The 22,005-nt window shown below is 42.3% G+C and overlaps 1 non-coding gene across 1 annotated transcript; it reads right to left on the bottom strand.

Annotated features, from left to right (window-relative positions):
* Positions 1–21,496: 21,496 nt before the first annotated feature.
* Positions 21,497–21,614, bottom strand: TRNAL-CAA (transfer RNA leucine (anticodon CAA)). Its single transcript has 2 exons — positions 21,577–21,614; positions 21,497–21,542 (listed from the first exon to the last, which is right to left on the bottom strand). It is a non-coding gene; the product is annotated as a tRNA-Leu (tRNA).
* Between the last annotated feature and the right edge of the window lie 391 nt (positions 21,615–22,005).

Below are 22,005 nucleotides of genomic sequence, written 5' to 3'. Positions count from 1 at the left end.
CTCGACAGGGATCTGCAAAGCGCTTCGGAGGTGTTGCAAACAGTACTGCTCTTCGAAGAGCTGGGTGGAAGAAACTGCGGAGGGGTTCGCTCTGCGGCGCCCCCTTCTTTACTCAGCAGCTCTCCCGCTTCTATAACATTCAGCCGTTTCTTTCATGGGGCAGGCAGAGTGGGGTTATTCTTTCAGTTCTCCCTCCTCGCCTCACCACACCCTGAGAATAATTCCGTTACATTTCTGCGTCTTCTCTACTGGTGTAAAATTAAATACAACATTTTATCCACAAGGTCTCAAACGTTACTCCCTCCCTGCTGAATCACGGATAGTAGACGTCTTCCCATAAAACACAGTCGCCCTGTTCAACACAAATAAAATAAAAGTCCGAAACAAGTTCTAGAACCCCGCAAATTGTTCAGCTATTTCCCTACGCAACATCTTTCTTACTTTACATAACCTTGACATGTCCAAGATAACCTGCTTTTAAAACGGGGGGAAAAAGTCATACTGTGTGTGCGCATTATTTCATTGGGATTATGATTATAAAATCCTGATTAAAATTAATCTGTCATAGTGCTAACTGGAGTGGATTACCTGCTATGTATCTAATGATCTCTGGGTTTGCCTGAGCCTCTGTCACTCTTGTTTCTGCCATACAGTTTATTGTTGTTTTTACAAAGGGTTTGTGAGTTTTGAGCATTAATATTGTTTGGTTTTCCGTTTGATTGGATTTTCTCTGATTTTGGGGTGGTATTTGAATGATTTCAAGGACATTATGGTACTCTGAGCCCTAGGATTTGGGTTTGGATTTTATAAATTTGTTTTTTCTTCTGTTACAAAAAAAGGGATTATTTTTGTAATATGTTGTTTTCATCAGTTACTCTTGTACAACTTTGATCTTTATCTGTGTTTCAATACCAATAATACTGCCCTAGGGTTCCTGTATTACGTTTTCCCCCTCTAAATTACTGAGACATGGCAGCTACAGCATTCAAATATGGACCAATATCTCCCCCTGCTGGCTAATAACTTCACTGTTTGGTTCATATCCATAGCTTGCTTCTTGCTTGAAATGGCTCACCTTGATTTTTAAGTATGATGTCCCTATTAACTGTTAGAGATAAACAGACTCTGAAAGACAGTTCTCTCATCCTGCTTTCAGTCCATAGCCTGATATGCCTCAGTGAGAGTCTATAAAGATTGCTGCAGGCTCAGCTTTTCCTCCTGTTGCTGCTGCTGCAGTCCTGTGGTTGAAGAGATGAGCAGCTGTCAGCACTAAATCAAACTCTTGGGCTACAGACAGTCCTCCAGGCATTTTCTCCATTAGATATTCTTCTAATCTAGAGAACTCCATTTCTCCACTTAAGAGAATGGGAGGGTCCCTTCAGAGCAAGAGGTAAACGGTAGCTTTCTTTCCCTCACTTCTTCCTTCATTTTGAAAATGCTTCAAGCAAAGTTCTCAAGTTATCTTTCATTGTTTCACATCTGCCTAAGTCATGGATAATGTGAGAAAGATGACACTTCAGGCCTGAGTTTGGAGAAGCAGCAGCAGACCTGTGGAGCCACTTCTTTTTGCTGTTGAGCTGAATGCTAAAAACAGATAGCATTCAAGCCAAAACTCTAGCCTCTTATAAGTATGGCATTTAACAAACCTGGAAGTAACCTAGTCTGAGATCCTTTGGTATTTGCAAACTGGAAGATAAAATACTCCTAAACTGAAGCTCTGCAGAGATTTCCCTGAAAACACAGGGATATAGCAGTGTCTTGTATTACCCATTCCCATGCTAGCTAAATTATTTTGTTAGGCACTTAAGGAGAAGTTAGAATCCTGAACACAAGTTGAAATTGTAGATTTGGTTTAAGCTAATGAGTGAGGCCACTTACCATTTTTATTTGATATCAGTTCAGAAAAGAAGAAAAATGTTGGGGGAAAAGAAGAAAGAGTTATTTTCTCTTTAGGTGGGAGGATTTATAACTTACAACAATGAGTTATATTGCAACAAAAGTAATTATTCTAAGTAAGTTGGCTGGAGAATAGAAAATTGCATTATAGCATCAGTGACTTCCTCTTGTGTCTTCCATCATTTCTTCCAGTCAGAAAATTAAGAATAACATCAAGAACAGAGACACTTTTACAAGAGATTTTATCAGACACGTCACAACAAGCTTAATAACCCCTTTGTCCTTTGTGCCAGGAAGTAGTTTACCTTTAACAGGTACAAGCTACCTGTTTTTTGCATTCTTTCTATTTGCATATCCCATTTCTAAGCAATGGGGGAAGTAAACTAGCAATTCATACTTTTCCTGACCTGCATGAAGTGCCCATGGAAACTGGCAGACTTTTATCAAGTATTCCTGACCAATAATCTCTGCACATGACAACACAATTGGTTTCCATGGAGATGACCAGTGTCACAGGATGATACTTCAGGTAGAAAATAAGCAGCAGGTGAATTCTTAAGAAACATCCCTTGTGAAAAAGAATAAACAATGGAAAGAGAAAATAGATCCAACGGAACCAGAATAATTTCTAAAGAAAGTAATTTAACATTACATGAAGGATGCACTGAAAAAGCCAATCTATAGAAATACAAAAGTTAGGATTCCAGCAGCAGTGATAGGAACATCTGGAGTGTTGCACATCCTGTATCTCTTGTGGATGGCTCTTAATATTTATTATACACAGTAATGTATGAAACTACACATTACAAAGAAAAACAGAACTAGCACACACTATATCTCTGCAATTTAGCTGGTTTACAATATACAATCATTGGTATATTAACTTTGGCATTTCCTGACTTTGATTTTAACACTGCAGATTTCAATCTTAATGTTGTAGTAATAATTTTTATATATATTTATTAGGTTTTGTTTTTTTAAAGGGAAAGAGAAGAAAAAGTGGGCCAACTTGTGCTTCCCAACAGTCTTTGAACTGTGCATTCTTCTACCCATGTGCACTTGGTATATCCATCTCAAACCATGCAGCCATAGAATTTACCAGTATCTGCCAGTCTTGGCATATCAAAATAACCCAGGAAAATTACAGGTGTGATTTTCAGAGGTGTTGAATTTTGGCTGATCCTACTAATTTCAGCTGGAGTTGTGCATACTCAGCACTTCTGAAAATGAGGGCCTAAGGTACAATCAGTCATTAACAAGCAATCAAAGGCCAGCTGGTACATCTTTATTGTTATCAAAGACCCTAAATACATGACCTACACAAAAACATAGCTGTGTATTTATGTGCTATATAAATATGCAGCTTAACAGCAGATTTTTACTATTTCTCCTGCTACTGGAATTTTTCTGACAAGCAGATGGACAAATGCAAAGTCATATCTCTCTAACCAAGCAGAAGCACTGGCACTCAAGGAGGACTATGTCAATGTCATCTTGAACTGTGAAAGATCAGAATTCTCTGTATCGAGCAGCATTTCTCAAACTGGGGTCTGCAAAGCCCTGGGGGTCCGCGAGGGTACTCCAGAGGTCCGCGGGCCCCGATGATCAACTCCTCCCCCGCCCTCTCTTCCTCCCTCCCTCCCAGCACCTCCTGTATGTCAGGGAGTGAAAAGAGGCGGGAAAGAGGAGGGGCAGGAAGAGTTGGGGCAAGGATGGGGCCCTGGAGGAAGGGGTGGAGTGGGGACAGGGCCTGGGGCTAAGCAGGAGGCTTAGGGGTCCATGGCAAAATTTTAAATCAAAATGTGGGTCCTCAGGTTACTAAAGTTTGAGAACCCCTGGCATAGAGGGGAGAAAAGGTCACAGAAACAAGAAAGTATATCTTCATTGTTGCTTCAAAATGAATGACTTCTGCTAAATTTTCCCCTTGGGAAAAAATAAAATCTCACTTTTGGGCTGAGAACAGTACAACTGAACCATCTCCAAGGAAAGATGTTAGCTATTATTTAGCAGAAATAGAAAAGATTTGCTATTTTTGATTTGGCTGGGGGGCGGGAGTGAGGATTTATAAGTAATTGCCAGGAGGCGAATTAATTGGGCAGGTACAGCTAATGAAATGGAACCCCCACCCTTCCTCAGAAAAATACATTTAAAATCCAAAGTTTTGTAAGCCCTTCTCAGGATTTAAAAAGCAGTTGGAAGTGTGAATGAAGTTAATATTCATGAACACCATCAAGTCCTGCCCAGTGCCTCTTGGTAACATGGGTGGGAATTAAATCATCCTTTCCTTGCTGTCTCACTCTCTTTGCCTTTCTGCTTAACTTCACTTGCAGTTTTACCACTGGACACACACTTCAGCATGGGACCACTCACACACCCTTGGGGCCTTGTCTAGGGTGACCATATTTCTGAAAGGGAAAACAGGACACTGCGCGGGCCTGGCCCAAGCTGTTCGCCTGAGCCCTGCCTGCCCCCCCTTGCATGAGACCAGAGCTGGTGTTGCCACTCACCGTTCGCTCTGCCTGCCTCAGACTGGAGCTGGTATCACTGCTCGCCCAACCCCTGCCTGCACCCCCTCCCCGAGTCCTACCTTCCCCCTTGCTCAGGGCTGACATCGCTGCTCCTTCCCCCTCCTCACTTTCCTCTGCGCCCCATTTTTTGACGAAACTTGGCATTTGTCCCGTTTGCCAAAAAAGTCAGGACAGCCAGGACAGGGCTTAAAAAAGGGACTGGCCCAGCCAAAACGGGACATATGGTCACTCTAGCCTTGTCCTTTACACCAATACATTTCAGTGGGAAAAAAGAGGGTCCTAAATTGGAATCGGGGGCAAGGGGGAGTTTAAGGTTCTGTCTGTGAAGTTCCAATTTGGTGACTTCTTCAGCCAATACGTTTAAGTACAGTAAAGGGATAAATGAGAAGCTTGGTGACTTGTTTAGCATCCACATTTTCAATTCTCCTCATTAACCAAAAGTGGAGACCAACTTGCTGTGTTCCATCCTCTATAGTATTATGATAGCTCATGGCTCAGGAGCACCTGTTAGGAGCAACAGCTAGAGTTCATACATTTTACCATGATAGCAAGAGATCAGAGGCTCAAGCTGTGATGCAACAAGCCCTCCCACCTGTCCAAAGGATTCACATGCCACACATCAGGACAAACCATTCTTAAAAGATTCCATGCCAAGAGGATGGATGCAACACGTGTGCATGGAGTGCAAATATAAACAGACACAACACAGATACAGAATTTTATGTAAGAGGAATACTTATGTTTCACAGATGCAAAAATATGCATGGAATACAGATAAAAACACAAGTACACAGCATGTGTACAGCATAGGGGATGTTAGATATAAAAGAAACAATCCAGGATGTAGCCAGCTCTCAGCTGCTGTGGCAGAAAAAGGCTGTTCTTCTTGCCTATGAAGTTTTGAGGCAGGACAGCTGGTTTATATATTAAACTAGTAGTCGAAAGCCTGTGTTGTCGCATGGGTGTGGCAAATGGACCAAGAAGTAATCTGCCATCTCTGTATTCGCCTTCATACACCAACAAAATCATTGTATGCAAATTAACTGTTGAGTACGTGTGGTGATTGGTTAAGTTACCTCTGATACCACAGTGACCTAGTACTCTTGACATGACGTAGAGACATACCTTGCTGATACACAGATTTAATCTGTAAAGTCAAAATGGCTGAGAACTTAAAAAGTGAATGGTAACACCTCAAATCCCAGTGATAATTGAACCTACTGATATTCTGAACAAAAAGAACTCTCAACAGCTGTTTCTGTTGCTTCACACTGACTCAACAGATACACTAGGCTTCAAAGTGACACACAGTGACAATCCTGGAATCTTTCATATATATATATATATATATATATAAATCAGTAACGAGTTTTTTGGGGGTCTCAGCTCCTCTTCACAAAGTCTGTAAAACATAGCAGTGCCCTCTTTCTATCTGAGGAGTCTCTTTAATCCAGCCCGGGGATTTTCTCTTGCACATATCCAGAAACTTTTTCTACAGCCAGAGGGTTGTTATAAGGACAGATAGAGCAGTAACTTTATTGCCATGTTTCTCAGAATGTTTGTGTTTAGGACCTGTCCTGTGTCACACTATTCTATACACACAATGGCCCCGTACCATTCCTCTCCTTTTAATCTAATAAAAAACTCCACTGCTATTCCTGGGTACAGAGTGGGGAAGTTCACCCCCAAATGCCTTTCTATTATTCCTGAAATGTTTTACTTCATTCCAAAGGGAAAGGGAAGGAGCTCCCTTACACACTTCAATGGACTTCAATATGCTTGTGACATACCTCTGCTTTCCTGTAACTTGCCTCTCTGTCTCCTCCAGCATTGTGTAGCCCACTGTTTCCCATAATGAACAAACACTTTCCCATCAAGTAATGATCTGCATCAAGAAATATATTCCAAAATCACTTCATATTTAAATTACCTGAGGAATTTTATAGTAAGGGAGTAATGTGATAAAACTGAACAAAAGAAAATTTAGGCTGCATACCTGGGGAAATTGCTTAATTGTTAAATCTGTAGATTATTCCAGTCAATCTCCCAAGGGAAATGGAGAAAGCCCATTGCTTGTGTTATTTAAAGCTCACTTAGACACAGCACTTTAGGGAATCATCCTGAACTGGTCCCAACAGTATGAACTAGATGGGACTTAATAGGTTTTTCCCAGTTGCTGTTTTCTGTGATGAAATGGGTAGGACCTAACACACCTGAACCTTTCTAGTGATAATTCACACAGTACACTTGATCCAATGTCACTTTTCAGTCAATGGTATAGAGAGAGAGGAATCACAACACACATCTCTAAAATATAGCTTCTCGAAAAGGGGCTTGACATGCCATATGATGTACAAATGGGACAGAAGGTGAATTTGGACCAGTACACTTTATAAACCCCACCATCTTTCATGGGATTTTTAACATTCCTGGACAAAAGACTTGTGGAGATTCAGACTACCTAGGTACTTGCTAGATAACAAGTGTAGCCAGCCAAAAAGGCAGCAGAAAACCTATGACCCAAAACCAGAGGACCAAATTCAGAGTTGTAAGGTGATATAAATAAGTTTCCCTTACAGTAACTTAAACTTTCTGGCATTAAGACTCCTTGAGACTTACTGATACCCTCCCCATGGATATGCTGGATATCAAAGATGATGTAATTTACACGCTGATTAACTGGAAGAAGATGTAAATTAAAATGGCCCACATCCTAAGTTAATGTCCACTTTTTCCCGGCTCCTTGCCATGTAAGTTATGCCAATTACATATTGATAAAGTGGGTGCAGATAGATTTAAGGAAGCTTAACCCACACCACCTTATTCATCATCTCTGAATTTGGCCCAGAGACTCCAACCACAAGAGAAAACTTTCTGGATCATCTACTGAGTGTTAGGGAGGAACTGAGCGAAGAGGTGAAAATAACACTGAACGTTGGAACGAGTAGTTATGTGCTATTTGAATCACAAAAGTAAGGAATGGAGAGGGTACCAAATGCAGCAGGAATATGAGGGTATTAGATTCAAGGCATATTTTATGGACGTGAGAAATCTAGAGACTAACGCTCAATGGGAGGAAGTATCAAAATCTATAAGCAGTTTTCAGAGACAGGATGATTAAGGCACAGCTAGTTACAATTCTATTGAAAAAGAAGAATGCAAGAAACAAGAATCGACAGCTTCACAAGGGGTCACTCATGACTTTGAGATTAAAAATGTCCATATCAGAGAAAGCAAATGAGAAAGGACAACCAAACAAGAGTATAGTCGATTAGAGTTTCCAGAGAAAAAATGCGGGCAGCATAAAAAAAGATTAGTGAATAACGCCACAGGGATTAAGGAGTCTAGGGCAGTGGTTCTCAACCTTTCCAGACTACCCATTTCAGCTTACTTAAAAACTACTTGCTTACAAAATCAGACATAAAAATACAAAAATCACATCACACTATTATTGAAAAATTGCTTACTTTCTCATGTTTACCATATAATTATAAAATAAAATGATTGGAATATAAATATTGCACTTACATGTCAGTGTATAGTTCATATAGCAGTATAAAACAAGTCATTGTATGAAATTTTAGTGTGCACTGACTTTGCTAGTGCTTTTTATGTACCCTGTTGTAAAACTAGGCAAATATCTAGATGAGTTGATGTACCCCCCTGGAAGACCTCTGCGTACGCCCAAGGGTACATGTACCCCTGGTTGAGAACCACTGGTCTAGGGCCATGATTCAGGAAAGCACTTAGCACATGCTGATGTTCATCCATATGCAACTCTAAGCACATGATGGCTTGCATGAGAATTGAACATGTGCTTAAATTCTGTCCAGAATAAGGATGCTTTCTTGCATCAAGACCTAAGAGACACTTTTGCCAATATACTGGGGGAAGAGTACTAGAGAGAAAGTAGGTCTTTAATGAGGTTTGAACTAATGATCACAAATGGATGAGAGATACTGAACGCATTATTTTAATCTGTTTTCAGCAAGACAAAATAAGTTTGGACAAGGAAGTAGGGAAGAATTTGTAAAAATAACTATCAATAAAGAGAAGATAAAACAATACTCAGAAAATCTGGTTGTATACAAATCATGTAGTCTAAGCCATATGATTACTTGTTCTGTTCATTCCCTCTGGGGCACCTGGCAATGGCCACTGTCGGAAGACAGGATACTGGACTAGATGGACCTTTGGTCTGACCCGGTATGGCTGTTCTTATGTTCTTAGAAATGTGCAGAAAATAAAATGATCCTAGTAGAAAAAAATATAAGTTAACCTACCCAGGAGAAAAGTAATCTAAAACACACATCACAAAGGAGGGAGAAACCAAGTATGCAGTAATAGCAAGACAGTTTTAGGAGCGGTAGTGGTCAGCAAATTAGAAAAGAGTTTCAATATGACAGATAAGGCAACAAAAAAGGACAATATAATTTAGGCTTAATATACAGTCATCACAGACCAGAGCGGTACCAGTGATCCTTTATGTCTTGATGTGAATCCATCTGGAATATTGTGTTCACTTCTGGGCACCTCATTATTAACAAGATACTGACAAATTGAAAGAAAAAAGAGCCAAACAAATGAATCAGGGCTTCAAAATTTATATGGAAACATTTAAAAAATGAGATCAATCTTGCTTGGGTTAGCAAGGACGAAGATAAATGATAATGGTGTACAAATATCTGAAAGGTTTTGGCACAAAGGGTAGAAATTATTGAGGGTGATACAAGTGGGTGTAAGTAGGAGGAATGGGATGATATTTTTCTCAAGGGAAAATGAAGTCTGAATATCAGCATCAGTTTCCTAACAGTGTGTTGTATCAGGTTGGAACATAGTCTCCCTTGGGGAAGAGGTGGAGTCTATGTCACTTAGGATTTTAAACTGGACTGGGCAAAGCACTAGTTTGCATGTAGCCAAGTGATGGACTGGGTGGTTTAGCAGGGCTTTTTCCATCTTTAAATTCAAGGATAATCTCCACACTGAGAAGACCAGACCTTAAGGTGTAAGGACTCATTTGAAAGACACACACACATACACAGACTTGATAGAACATGGATACTCTTAAGAGCAGATGAGAAGAGCTGAATGCAGATTCCTAGAGCCTATGCATGGCCTTAGGAGGGAACAAAGAATGATGCAGTCCTTCCCACTGTGAGGTTTGGGCATGTATGTATCCTCCCACCACTGCTGGCCCAATGGGCAAGGCAAGATCTCAGATCCCCCATGTGGGATTGAGGATATGAGATACTTTAATGTATTTTAAAATAAATTGTAACGTTATATTTGAATCATTACGTAACATTCTCATTGCAGTTTCTATTTGTCACAGTTTTCATCTATATACAGAGAAGAGTCTACAGAAACTATAGTACTTTTCCATATGGGCCTCAGCCCACAGAGCTGAGCATGATAGAGTGAAAGGCAGAACATAAGCTGCGGAAAAAGGTATATATTCTCACAACAATCACAAAAGGATCAACTGACCCCATGAATCGCTGCACAGCAGCATCCCTTTTGTGGGGCTGATAATTTCAGACACTGAACATCACTGAAAATATCTTAATTAGTAAAAAGAAAAGGAGTACTTGTGGCACCTTAGAGACTAACCAATTTATTTGAGCATAAGCTTTCGTGAGCTACAGCTCACTTCATCGGTTGCATCCGATGAAGTGAGCTGTAGCTCACGAAAGCTTATGCTCAAATAAATTGGTTAGTCTCTAAGATGCCACAAGTACTCCTTTTCTTTTTACGAATACAGACTAACACGGCTGTTACTCTGAAACCTATCTTAATTAGTGTTTATTTTGATGGCTGGATAGGTTTGAGATGACGTGTTTGGAACAGGGGGACAGAGGGGCAAACAGAACAAAAGAAGATTTTTTGATATGCTGACCAGAACCACAAAAATGCCTTTTAAAAAATCACTCCCCTGCGTGGACAAACACACAGGAGAGAAAAGAGGAGGTACAGGAAGGAAGAGAGAGAGAAGGATAATCAGAGGAAAGGAGAGAGAGGCAAGACAGGATGGAGAGACAGAGACACAGCTATTTGCATCTTTTATTGGCTCTTTGATTTCAATGTATTTACAATGCTTAATGCTAACACCCCAGTGGGAAGTTCTAGAGATTACTGTATTTACTCTCTATTTAGTTTTATATCTTTATCAAATGATCTGTCTCTCTATCCTCCAGCCAGTCATTTAGCTAGCTGTATATAGCAGTCTGAACTAGAGGAGACACTAAACCCAGACCCTTCCTGCCTATTCCTGGGAGTGGTTCAGGTGAAAGTTAAACAGCCCATGTCATGGCTCTTTCCAGAAAGAGTAAGGATCAACCCAGTGTCCTGACCTACAATCCTGTATCAATGAAAATCAGGTTCTAAGATCCAAAGCTGCCTTTAACAATGCGTCACCCCCTCCAAACCACTGTTTCTTCCCCTCTGGTCTCTCCAGATGCCTGACTTTTCACTCTATGTATGGCTGAATCTCTGGGAAGTAGCTTGTAATATAAAGGGAAGTATATATAAGAAATATGAAGAGTTGTAACATATGTGCTATCAAGAGCACAGAGGGGCTGCTGCATTTGCTCCTATAAACACAGCTATGGCCTCTAGGACTGGCGCCAATCTTGTTAGGGCAGCTTGAATATAGAAGGAACTAGAGAGATCCAAATTAGATTCTAAGATGCATTTTCCTTGGGCTGTCCCATTCTTTGTTTGTTTATTTGCTTGTCCAACTCTAACGATCTTGCTGAAGCATTTATGTAGTCAGACTGGATGGATTTTGGGAGTGCTCAAGAGTCTCTATGACTCACCCTAGTTACCAGAGGGAAGGGGAGAATTTGTGACAGATATATTCATTTCTTAAAAGGCTATTATGAAAGAAAGATTCTGACTGGCTGTTGAGGGTTCCACTGTGCATGTATCCGATAGGATTCCAATTTTCCTAGGATTAGAGCTTAGCCAATTGTTACAAAAACTCTTGAATTTCAGCTACATTTTCTATTGGCAGTGACGCTGAGTGGTACCACATCACTGGGTGCCCACCAGCATCTTCATCAGGTTCCATCTAACTTAATGTTCACCTGAGAACTAGAGAGATGCTAGTCTTTACCCAGGAGAATGGCACAGTTACTGAGTTTGTCCCATGAGTGCTCCATGTCTCTTAGCTTACCTAGCCTATGTCTCCCCCTGTTCATGTGATTCTCCTCTTTCTCTGGTTCTCTTTTTCTCATTGACACCTTCCCTTTCCCACCCACTGCTGGTCTATGAGCTGTACTTTGTGAAGTGGTGAGACTGTGACATCACAGGTTCCTCCCTCTGCCAGTGCCTTCCTATGAACAACTCAGCTCACTGCCAAGTGGTAGGCTGGTGACATTATTGGAGGTAACATCAATACTTCTCCTGTCCATCTCCGGCATTTCCTCCTTCTTAAGTAATTTGCACAGTGCTCTCCTCTTAAGTGACATTAGGCCCCCCCCACTCTAGTTGAACGGATATGACAAATGGACAGATAGACACACATACAGTGGCTGTGGTTATGACATAGGGAGATAATTAAGGCCAATTGCTTCTTTTGTTTTAGGTTTCAGGATATGAGAGATCCAGCTAACCATCAAGTTCCATAAATTCCAGTGTTGAAAACGTGATTTACAGCAATCACATTTCTGTGGGAACAGACAATTCTTCAAAGGGATTTCAAGACCTAGTGTGGATCTATCATCTTACAAAAGAGACCCTGTCACCTGGACACTGCTGTTCACTAGTCTATGGTTAGTTCTAGTCTCCAACCATTGACCCACATTGGATTTAACGGACACCATCCCAAAATGCACTCACTAACCCCAGTTATCACTCTGGAGAAAGGAAATAATGAGCACTCCTCCTAAGGCCCTTTGCAGCATGATTGGTCAGTAGGAATCTCCTGACCTCCCTCCACCAATCAGTGCCCATAATTCACCCAGTATTTGCGTGTCCTCAGATTGTGCTGATTTGTGACTAGGGTAGAACAAGTCATTTGAAAAATTTGGTCTCTTTCTGCTTGTGAATTGTCCTCAAGCATCTAAGGATTTTCTCAGTTCTAGTCACCAGTGAAAATTATATGCCAGAACATTTTTTTAGAGGAATTCTCAGCTGGTTTGTGATGTTAGCAGATTGTTGTGAGTACTTGGTATCAGCATGTGCTGTTCTAACAAACACCACTTGCTTTGACTAGATATAGCTTACATGGCATTGTTTCCTCTTCAGGACTAGATGAGCATAACTCTTCGTAACAAGTTTTCAGTATGAACACTAACTTTTACAAGACCAAATGCCCTTTCCCTGAATATTCTTTCATATTCATTTAAAATTTGAGGTTTTCTCATCCATCTCTGCCAGAAAACTCCTCCTCTCGGATATTTGTGGGAAGCTGAAGTAAATGCAGTTTTCATTTATGTGAATATTTATGGACATTCTTCTGAGAACTTGCCTAACTCTAGATGTGAAACAGCCTTGAGAGGAACATTAGGAAATCCAAACCCGTCAGGAAGCCAGAGCTTGTTATGTGAGAAGTCTTTTACTGAGGATTCCTTTCTACAATTCTCCTCTATTACTAGCCTGAGAAAGTCTCTTTTATCTCACCCTGGTAATTGGTATGGTTTTTCCTGACATTTAAACCTTGCTCTTTAATATATCTACAACTAAAAGCAATTAAGGAGATCAGTGAGCAGCACCTATTTTGACGGTACCTCCTGAAGAACATCCAGCTGAGAAGAGATGTTCCCTAAAAGAAGGGTAGAAAGAGGGAGCAGGTAACACAAGCTGAAGGCAGACCAGGGCTGGTGGTATATGTATGAAGAGACATCACGCCACTTGTCCAGTTGCCTCAGGAGCAATATTGCCCCGCCCACGACTAAGCAGCCACCCACCGATGGGAGCAGCATCTCTGTACAATATAGCAAACATGCAGTTGTTATTTTTATAGAGCTACAACCCAGCATGTGGTCCTGCACTGAGAGAATCAGCAGAGGCTGCTCACTCAACTTCTCAGGGGGTTCTCACTCAGCATCTCTCTCTTTTCTCACTCTCTGGTTTGGTTGGCTGCCCCTTTCACCTTTCCCTTTCCCTCCCTCACAGCTTGCCAGACACAATTCTTCTCACACACTTTACACACTTGTTAACCCTCCCTCCCTTCCTCAGGGGGTCCTGCTGCTCTCGCAGCACTTTCCTCAGACCCCTCCAACTCTCTAGAACTCCCATAGAACCTTCCAGGCTTCCACCAACTGCCACAGAACCTTCCGGGCCCTCCACCAACTGCCACAGAACCTTCTGGTCCCCCACATCAACTGCCACAGAACCTTCTCTTGTTAAAGGAGCATTACCTTACACACTCCTGCTTGCTGTACTGAGGAAAATACTGTAATGAGCTGGCATGTGTGCACCCATGCCCCCCTGCTCTCTAATGGACATCATCAGAACTGCTCAGCTATGAGTCATAGGCCCTATATCTCTAACAGTTCGAGGAGACTCTCCACAAGCTGAAATGGTAGGAAACGGTACCTTAGGGGCAGGAGGATCTCAATTTTTTTCCTATCTATAGCTATGAAGTTGCAAGGGGTTAGTGTGCCGCATAGTGACAACCATGAAGTTTCTATCTGGCCACAGACTAAGATACTATAGAGAACTGATCATTACCAAAAGCAAGTGAAGCGACCTTAAGAAAATGAAAAACCACCTGAGCATATAACTAGAACTCCAACCTTTCCTGGAGATTTGAAAAGGTCTTTTGCTTTTACCACCAATCCTGCACTTGCTAGTCTCCGCCTCAACCAGACTTCTCAGCAGTCGAGACTGTTTGAGCTATTGGCAAACTGAACAGACCCAGGAAATATTAAACTCACTGGGATTTGTAGCGCAGTTTTTAAACTGAGTCCGTCTGGACATGTCTGGAGAAGCAACTGAACTTCGGGATGTTTCTCTGAACAAAACTTGAAATCCTTTGATATTTGTCTATCACCAATTACTTCCCTTCTCAGGTACTTAAAATCATTCAGCCGCAAGGCCAGTTCTAATGGCCCAGAAAGATGCTGCCTGATGTATGTGTATCTTTCTAAAAGACTTTAGGGAGGAGAAGGGATCATAAACTCTGAATATGAATTTGTCTATCAGTTATACCTTCTGAGACTGCTTGTGGGTACAGGAGAGAAGCTGGTGGTTTGATGATGACAAAGACAGTGCTTTCCTGCTAACCAAAAACCCCTTCACCATACGGCACCATTTCCATGATAAATGATGTTTAAAAAGAGACCTGTTCTTTCCAGTGAGGCAGCAGATCAAAGGGGGCTCTATCTGCGAGGCAGATGGTAATTACTAGCAAATAATCTATCCACAGCCATTGCCTGGGAAGTAATGCTGAGTGCGATAAGGTGAATCTGAGGAATGGCTGAGCGAGATTGATTTAGGAACATAAGTAACAAATACAAACAGGGATTCCTTGATAAAAAGAGACAATTAACTTCATATACAGAGAAGCTCACTTAAAAGCCAGACCCTGTCAGAGGGCTGGACCTGTGAAAAGAATGAAGCACCCGGCTTATGTATGCACACTCTGAAATGCAAAAAAGCCCTTTCAAAAAGGAAGACCTAAAATTTAATGTGCTAATCTTCTTTGAGGTGCAGCATCCCAGAGACAGCTGGGTCTCTGACAAGCACAGGATGTTAAACAAACCAATCCCCTAGGTACCTGCACTTCCCCACATGTCTGTCTGTAAAACTACAGAATCACCTGAAAAATACATTTCAGAGTAACAGCCGTGTTAGTCTGTATTCGCAAAAAGAAAAGGAGTACTTGTGGCACCTTAGAGACTAACCAATTTATTGGAGCATAAGCTTTCGTGAGTACTCCTGAAAAATAGAGCCATGAAAGAGGGAGTTTAGTACCATGGAAAAGCACTCAGATGTATCCAGCTTGGAACACCAAACACCCATCATTTTTCATTGCTGTTGAGTTCAATGAATTGTCACTTTCAAGAAACTCTGCTCAACCCAGTCCACCAAGACTGCAGCAGAGTCCAGCAGGTAACAGATGTAAGTGGGCAAGAATGGGGTGTACTCTAGGTATGCATTGTACCCACCTTAATTCATCAGGGAAGCCCTGCTCTCTAACTGCCAGCATTTTTGTGGGATATTCTGCCTAAGGTAGAAGCCTCGGTAACCATCTCGGAGGGAAACCTCCTCTTTCACCAGTCACAGATAACAGGGTTTAGAAGATGTTGTTCAGAATCATTGCCTAATATAGTCCCATTCCTATGGTCTCTGCCCTTCTTCCAAAACCACCTTTTAGTCTTAATACAAAAAATAGCGCATCCCACATCCTTATCCCTCCCTCTTCCTGGCCCTGCACATGTACAAGGGCTAAAAAAACCCGATAATCCCATTACCAAGCTCTATCTGTCACTGTCAGATTCTCTATAACATTATGGGAAGCGGATAAGGACTTGATCAGATGTCTAATTAAACTTTAAGATATCTGGGCACTTCAGCTGGATCAGTAACAGCAGATACATTCTCACTCCTGCCTAATGGTCAGGAGATGCCCTTTTAAAGCCTGCCTGCTGAGTACAGCACCTATTGGTCTCTGTGTAAAGCATCAAGAGCTAATAACCTTTTGTGACAGTGGTGTGCTTCCTCCATCACAGACTGAGAAGAGAGCTTTCTTCCACTGTTGCTGTAGGAGGTAGATTTTGCCCAGATAAATCTGTTAATCTTTAAGGTGCCACCAGACTCCTTGTTGTTTTTGTAGGAGGTAGATGTGGTCACATGAGGACTGTCACTTTAAGAGCTTATAGAGCAGCATGTTAGCAGAAAGTACATGAAGAAGTGAGGGAGCCTTTCATTGACTTTAGAAAAGCACCTGCACAGCCATTTCAATAATAATAAATATTGAGCGAGGACAGAGAATCTGTATATACAACATTTTAATAAAGAAAACACTAAGGAAAGACAAAGGCAGATGCTGCTGTTTTCTTAATTTAGACAGTATTCCTTCCACAGGCCCGCTGACAGGGGTGGGTAAAGGGGGCAATTGTCCAGGGGCCCGGGCAATTTAAAAGGGCCTGCCAACCAGGAGCCCCCAGGCCCTTTTAAATTGCCCAGGTGGGCCACAGGGCTCCTAGGCTCATGTGGGGTGGTACCGGCGGCAGCGAAGGCAGTCGGGTGGGCATGTGGAAACCCTGGCCATGGTGGAAGAGTGTGCCCAGCAGCTCAGCCAGCAGCTCACTGGGCACCAGCAGCGCAGCCACCAGCAGCTCCCTGGGCACCAGCCAGTACAGGCACAGCACCACCCAAAAGCCTCAGCCATCCCTTTCTAGGGGGCCCATTCACTGTTCTGCCTTGGAGCCCAGAATTGATGATGGCGGACTTATCTTTCCATATTACTTGATGGAAGAGGCACACCCTTCCTCACAAGCACTCTCTCTTCCCACCAAACCCCAAAGCACAATATACCAGGCTTGGTTACCCATATGCCAAATTCAACTGAAGCCTAGAATGCACAATTTCATTGAAGAGTTCATCCCTGGGATACAAAATATAACTCCCCAAGTGCATGGAAAAGATCACTGTGAAATTAACATAATTGTCGTTAATTCTGTACAGTCCACACCCTTCCCCTCCAAAATCAAACCAGAGAATGATAATTTCCCATAAACATTCCTAAATGATGTACAAGAAAGGAACATTCTAATCCCATGTGATTGTCACAGGCTAGAACTGAGGTGCACTGGGTTGCTAGTTAATGGAGGAGGAGGACTGGAAGAGTAGAAGATGCACATCAGGACTGAGGTGCATGGTTAGAGCTGTTAGGGTGTTTGGGGTCCCTTGGGCTGACAGTGCAGGGAGTGCTACAGGTGAGGATTGAAATGTATTTGCAGGGCTATATACTGGGGAACTGGAATGAGGGGTCTGGTCACTGTTCATACAATGTCAAATAAGGGAAAGAAGGTTGCATAAGACAGGCACAAAGTACACTTGTGTCCTAACTACCCCTTACACAGAGCACTGACCACTATGTAAGGTTAATAACAAAGCAGATCATTGTATTCAATAAACATCCTTAAACAAGCTACGGATATTAGACTTGTAATATGAACACTTCCATAATTACTGGGTCTAGAGGCAGTTGGTACTTAAGTCAGTATCTTGTTGTCAGATTGCTAGTAACTGGTTCAAGTATAGACTTCCTACTGGCACATTGGTCCCACGAGCATCCTGACATGTTGCCCTGGGGCTGGCTCCTCCCATTCTCCCAAGTAACCCACAGACACCTTGATCTGGCTTCTTAAAATAACTCCAGTCTGGTCTAGCTTCTCTCCCCTGGGCAACCTTAGTGTACTCCTAATTCTCCCAGAGTAGTTTACTGGTCCTGCTTTGAGCAGGCGATTGGACTAGATGACCTCCTGAGGTCCCTTCCAACCCTGATATTCTATGATATGATTAAAGTTGCCAGCCTTGAGCCAATTGAAGACAGGGAGGAGGACTCTGCCAGCATCTTCCTGGAGCCCTTTTGTAAAGTGTGGTGACTAATTAAGTAAAAACTAGAGCTAGTCAAATGATATGTGACAAATTTTGGTTTCATCATTGCATCTAAATCATTCAAGAACCTCCCGTGTCAGCTGAAAATTGAATCAATATTTGTAAGACTTTGTTTAATAGTTTGAGTAATTTGCAGGATGCAGTTATTTGGGAATTGTTGCATGTGACTATATTCTGCATATAATGTATGATTAAGCACATGGTATTGTCTCTGTTCCCTGACTGGATGACAAACATGAGAATAGCAAATTGTGGGCTTTCAGGGTGAATCTGCAAAGTCGCAGGAGTCATGAACATTTTTCCAGCAGCCATCCAAATGTTCACAAACATTAAAGCATTTGATCCCACCAATAGCAGGAAATCAGTTTAAGCTGTTTATTCATGAGTATGCCCAAATCTGTTTTTTCACTATTCAGCCAGTGCTAATAACAACTAGAGCTGGTTGGAAAATGTTTGTTTTTTCCACAAAAGATTTCAACCAAAAATATACAAAGTTTGTATTTAAATTTGCTATTGTAAGTTTGTTTTGTTGGGGAAAAAACAAAAAAAATTGGCTTTTGGCCAAAAAGTTGTTTTTCAGCTGAAAAAACTTTTAGGTGAAAATTTCCATGAAAAACAGACTCTCTCTCGCAGCGTATACACACACAAACACACACAGAGTTTAGCTGAAAACCCAATTCTCCATCAAAAAGAGCTTTGTTGGAAATATTTCACTCAGCCCTAGTAACAAGTGCTTGCCAGAGACACTCCATGGCACCTGTTCACAAACATTTTAATTAGCAATAACAATCCTGTCATCTACAAAATAGTTGCATCCATGCCTTGCAGATGCAAACTAGTAAAAATTCAGTTCAGTTCCTCTTTTTCTCATAGAGGCGGCACCAAAAATTTCTTCTTAGGAGCCTCTACAGCAGGGGATCTACACCTCTAATATGTAACTCTTGCCTCCATGACACCTGGTTCTTGTCAGTGCCATCTTGACAGTCATTCAGTTTCAGTAATTGTAGGTAACTGGAGTCACGCAAACAGCCTTAGGGAAGAGGAAACATAAATAGAAATAAACCTGGATATTCTGCTCCAGTTTGACCTGCTCTGCTGAGCGCTCAACTCTAGTCCCCAACTCCTTCCATACAAATGAGAGAAGGAAAAGCTAAATATTACAAATTAATTTTCACTTGTCCCCTCTTTTGCTATTACACAACAATCACCTCACTACATCAGTCTATTTAGGCGTCATCAGGCTTGGGCTACGTCAAGAGATGGATTATATGGATCATTATTCTGTTCCATTAGGATAATTTCTATGCCAGTGCCATCTCTCCTGATTACTTTCTTTAATAGCCCTGGAGATCCCAGCTCAGTTATTGTTCAAATTAGGCCCAGACCCTTTAAGTCTTTCTCCTCACTCCCAGAAGGGGAGAAGGCCTAGGCATTTCGTGCCCCTAACATTCCCCACAATGGGTGAAAGAGGCTCCATCCGAGAAGCCAGAATGGGCGAGGGCTGATCATGTCAAAACATTTCAGAATAATAGTCATAAAACGCAGCCAGGCTTCAAAACAAGTTCAAACAGAGCTGCCAAGCTCTGGTCACCTCATAAACTACAGATAACATGAGAAAGGCTTCCCTAAAGCAGGTTTGATCTTCCTCCCTTCCTGTATCTCTTTCATAAACATCTTTGGGCGTCACAGAAGGAGAATCTTGATGAACTCTGAAAACTAACATCCTATGGATCCTGAAAAATGCCAACCAGGATCCCACAGTTACATTTTTTGCCTCCATGGCCAAATTTAACATTTTCTGTCAGCTCTGCAAAATATTTTGCCAGCTTGGTACCCACATGTTTGTTTTTACTGACTCCTGTCCTACTATTTCTGCAAAAATACCTTTAAACATATTCAATCGCCCCTGCCCACACGCCGTATATTAATAGGAATGAATAACTCCTACTTTTTAATTTTACAGGCTAATTGCAGACCAAGAATGCCCCCATTTTCAGTGCCTGTTGCAGTTGGGTTTTTATAGAAAATGGTCTGTTCTGGTTTTTGCAAATCCCAGCAGACTGGCCACCTAAAAGGGCTGTTGGCTAGCTTTGCTGGTGACATTGATAGCTGGCTGAGTGAGCACTTATGCATGTTGGGGATCACGCCAGGTCAGTCATATAAAGTTACCACCACTGTCTCCATGAAGCTTCCTAGTGAGCTCCTCTCAAGCTCACCTGCCTATACACACAGTCAAAGATTCTGGGCACTGTTGTGAGTGGTGAGCTTACTGGCAGCATGCTACGCAGACCCACTGTCCCAGACTGGGAACTAGCATACACAGTTCTGCTCTCATGCATCACAGGTGAGCACTGGATTGTGGCAGGGCAGTGGGGGTAGATGGAATCCAAGGAGGAAGAGGAGAGAAAGAAAAGACAGAGTGGATAAGTGTAGCAGAGAGAGGGAGAACAAGCAAAGGTGATGTGAAAAGTAAGGCACAGAAAGGTAAAGGCCAAACCTGAATGTATAAGGTTAGGTTCCTAAATTATATTTAGTCTCCAAAATGAATGCAGTGTGATTTTCAGAGGTTCTGAGCAATTCTCTCTGAAGTCATTGTGAGCCAGAGGTGCTCAGCATCTGCCTATTTTGTTTCTTCCAGCATTACTCTGCTCCTCATCTGTAGTGGGTTTGTCCCCTTTTTGTGCCCTGCTGTCAGTCTGCTGAGGGGCAGCTGGGCCTGTGCCTGGAAATTTCTTCTTACACATGGCTGTGTTGTAATACAAATGCAATTAGAGTAATTGACCCCAACTCTCAGTAGATATTTAGAGTAGAAAGAAAATCTGCCTACTCCTTATCTCTGCAGGACCCTCCCCACAGCACCCTCTACCCTTACAGACAGCAGCCACAACAGCTTTCTTCTCTCCCTTATTTATTATTTCTCACTAGGCTTAGAATGGTTGTTGGCTGCTTTTCCCAGCCAGGTCTCACCCTGCTGCAATTCCTCACACATACATACACAGGCACACTGCTGCTCCTTGTTTTCCTGTCCCAGGCCATGTCCCAGCACTGATAATGATAAGATTAAAAAACAATGGAAGGTAGAAATACCAGCAGCTGCAGGTCCAGACAGAAGGCCAAGACAAGGGTGGCCTGGTGAGGCTTCTTGATGCTGCTATAGACAACATCTGAAAGCCAGCAAGGGCAGTTCATTCACACAAGGGGTGCCTTCCATGGATATTGATCAGGCTGCATCACGGTCTTCTCAAAAATTCAGCAATCCATGGAAGGTGCATACCACGAGAGCTCCACCGTCAAGCCCTACCCATATCATAGAATCATAGAAGGTTAGGGTTGGAAGGGACATCAGGAGGTCACCTAGTCCAACCCCCTGCTTGAAGCAGGACCAATCCCCAATTTTTGCCCCAGATCCCTAAATGGCCCCCTCAAGGATTGAACTCACAACCCTGGGTTTAGCAGGCCAATGCTCAAACCACTGAGCTATCCCTCCCCCCCAAAAAATGTGTCAGAAGTGGGATTCAAACCCACGCCTCCATACGGAGACCAGAACACCCAGCCCTCGACAGAGGAAGGCACTTTAAGCCTTGAGTCTGGCGCCTTAGACCACTCAGCCATCCTGACACCGCTACATTACCATTTACAAATTGATAGGGGATCAACACACCTTTAAAGTAGGTATTCCCAGTGCACTAGAGGACAGTTCATCCCTGTGTCTATATTCTACTCAACCCAGGGACCAAAGAGAGACCAAGGTGACCGTATACCACTCCTATCTTCAGGCTACCCTGGGCCAGTCCTGGTATGGGTAAGAGCAGCCACAATGCTTCCCTAACTTGATCCTGCCTGCCAACAGCCCCTATGGGCCATTCCAGCTGCTAGGAATATCAAGGCATAGAAATACCCCAGCCATGCCTCCTTTCTCCTACAAATGTACTCCACTACCTCCACTACATGGGGGGAAATTCCCCAGTGGGCTCTCAAGGCTATCAGAACTAACATAAAATGTCCATAG

The sequence above is a fragment of the Lepidochelys kempii genome, chromosome 9, assembly GCF_965140265.1.
Source record: "Lepidochelys kempii isolate rLepKem1 chromosome 9, rLepKem1.hap2, whole genome shotgun sequence".
Taxonomy (NCBI): domain Eukaryota; kingdom Metazoa; phylum Chordata; order Testudines; family Cheloniidae; genus Lepidochelys; species Lepidochelys kempii.
The sequence above is the reverse complement of the archived record's forward strand: the minus strand, read 5'-3'. Positions and strand labels throughout refer to the sequence as shown.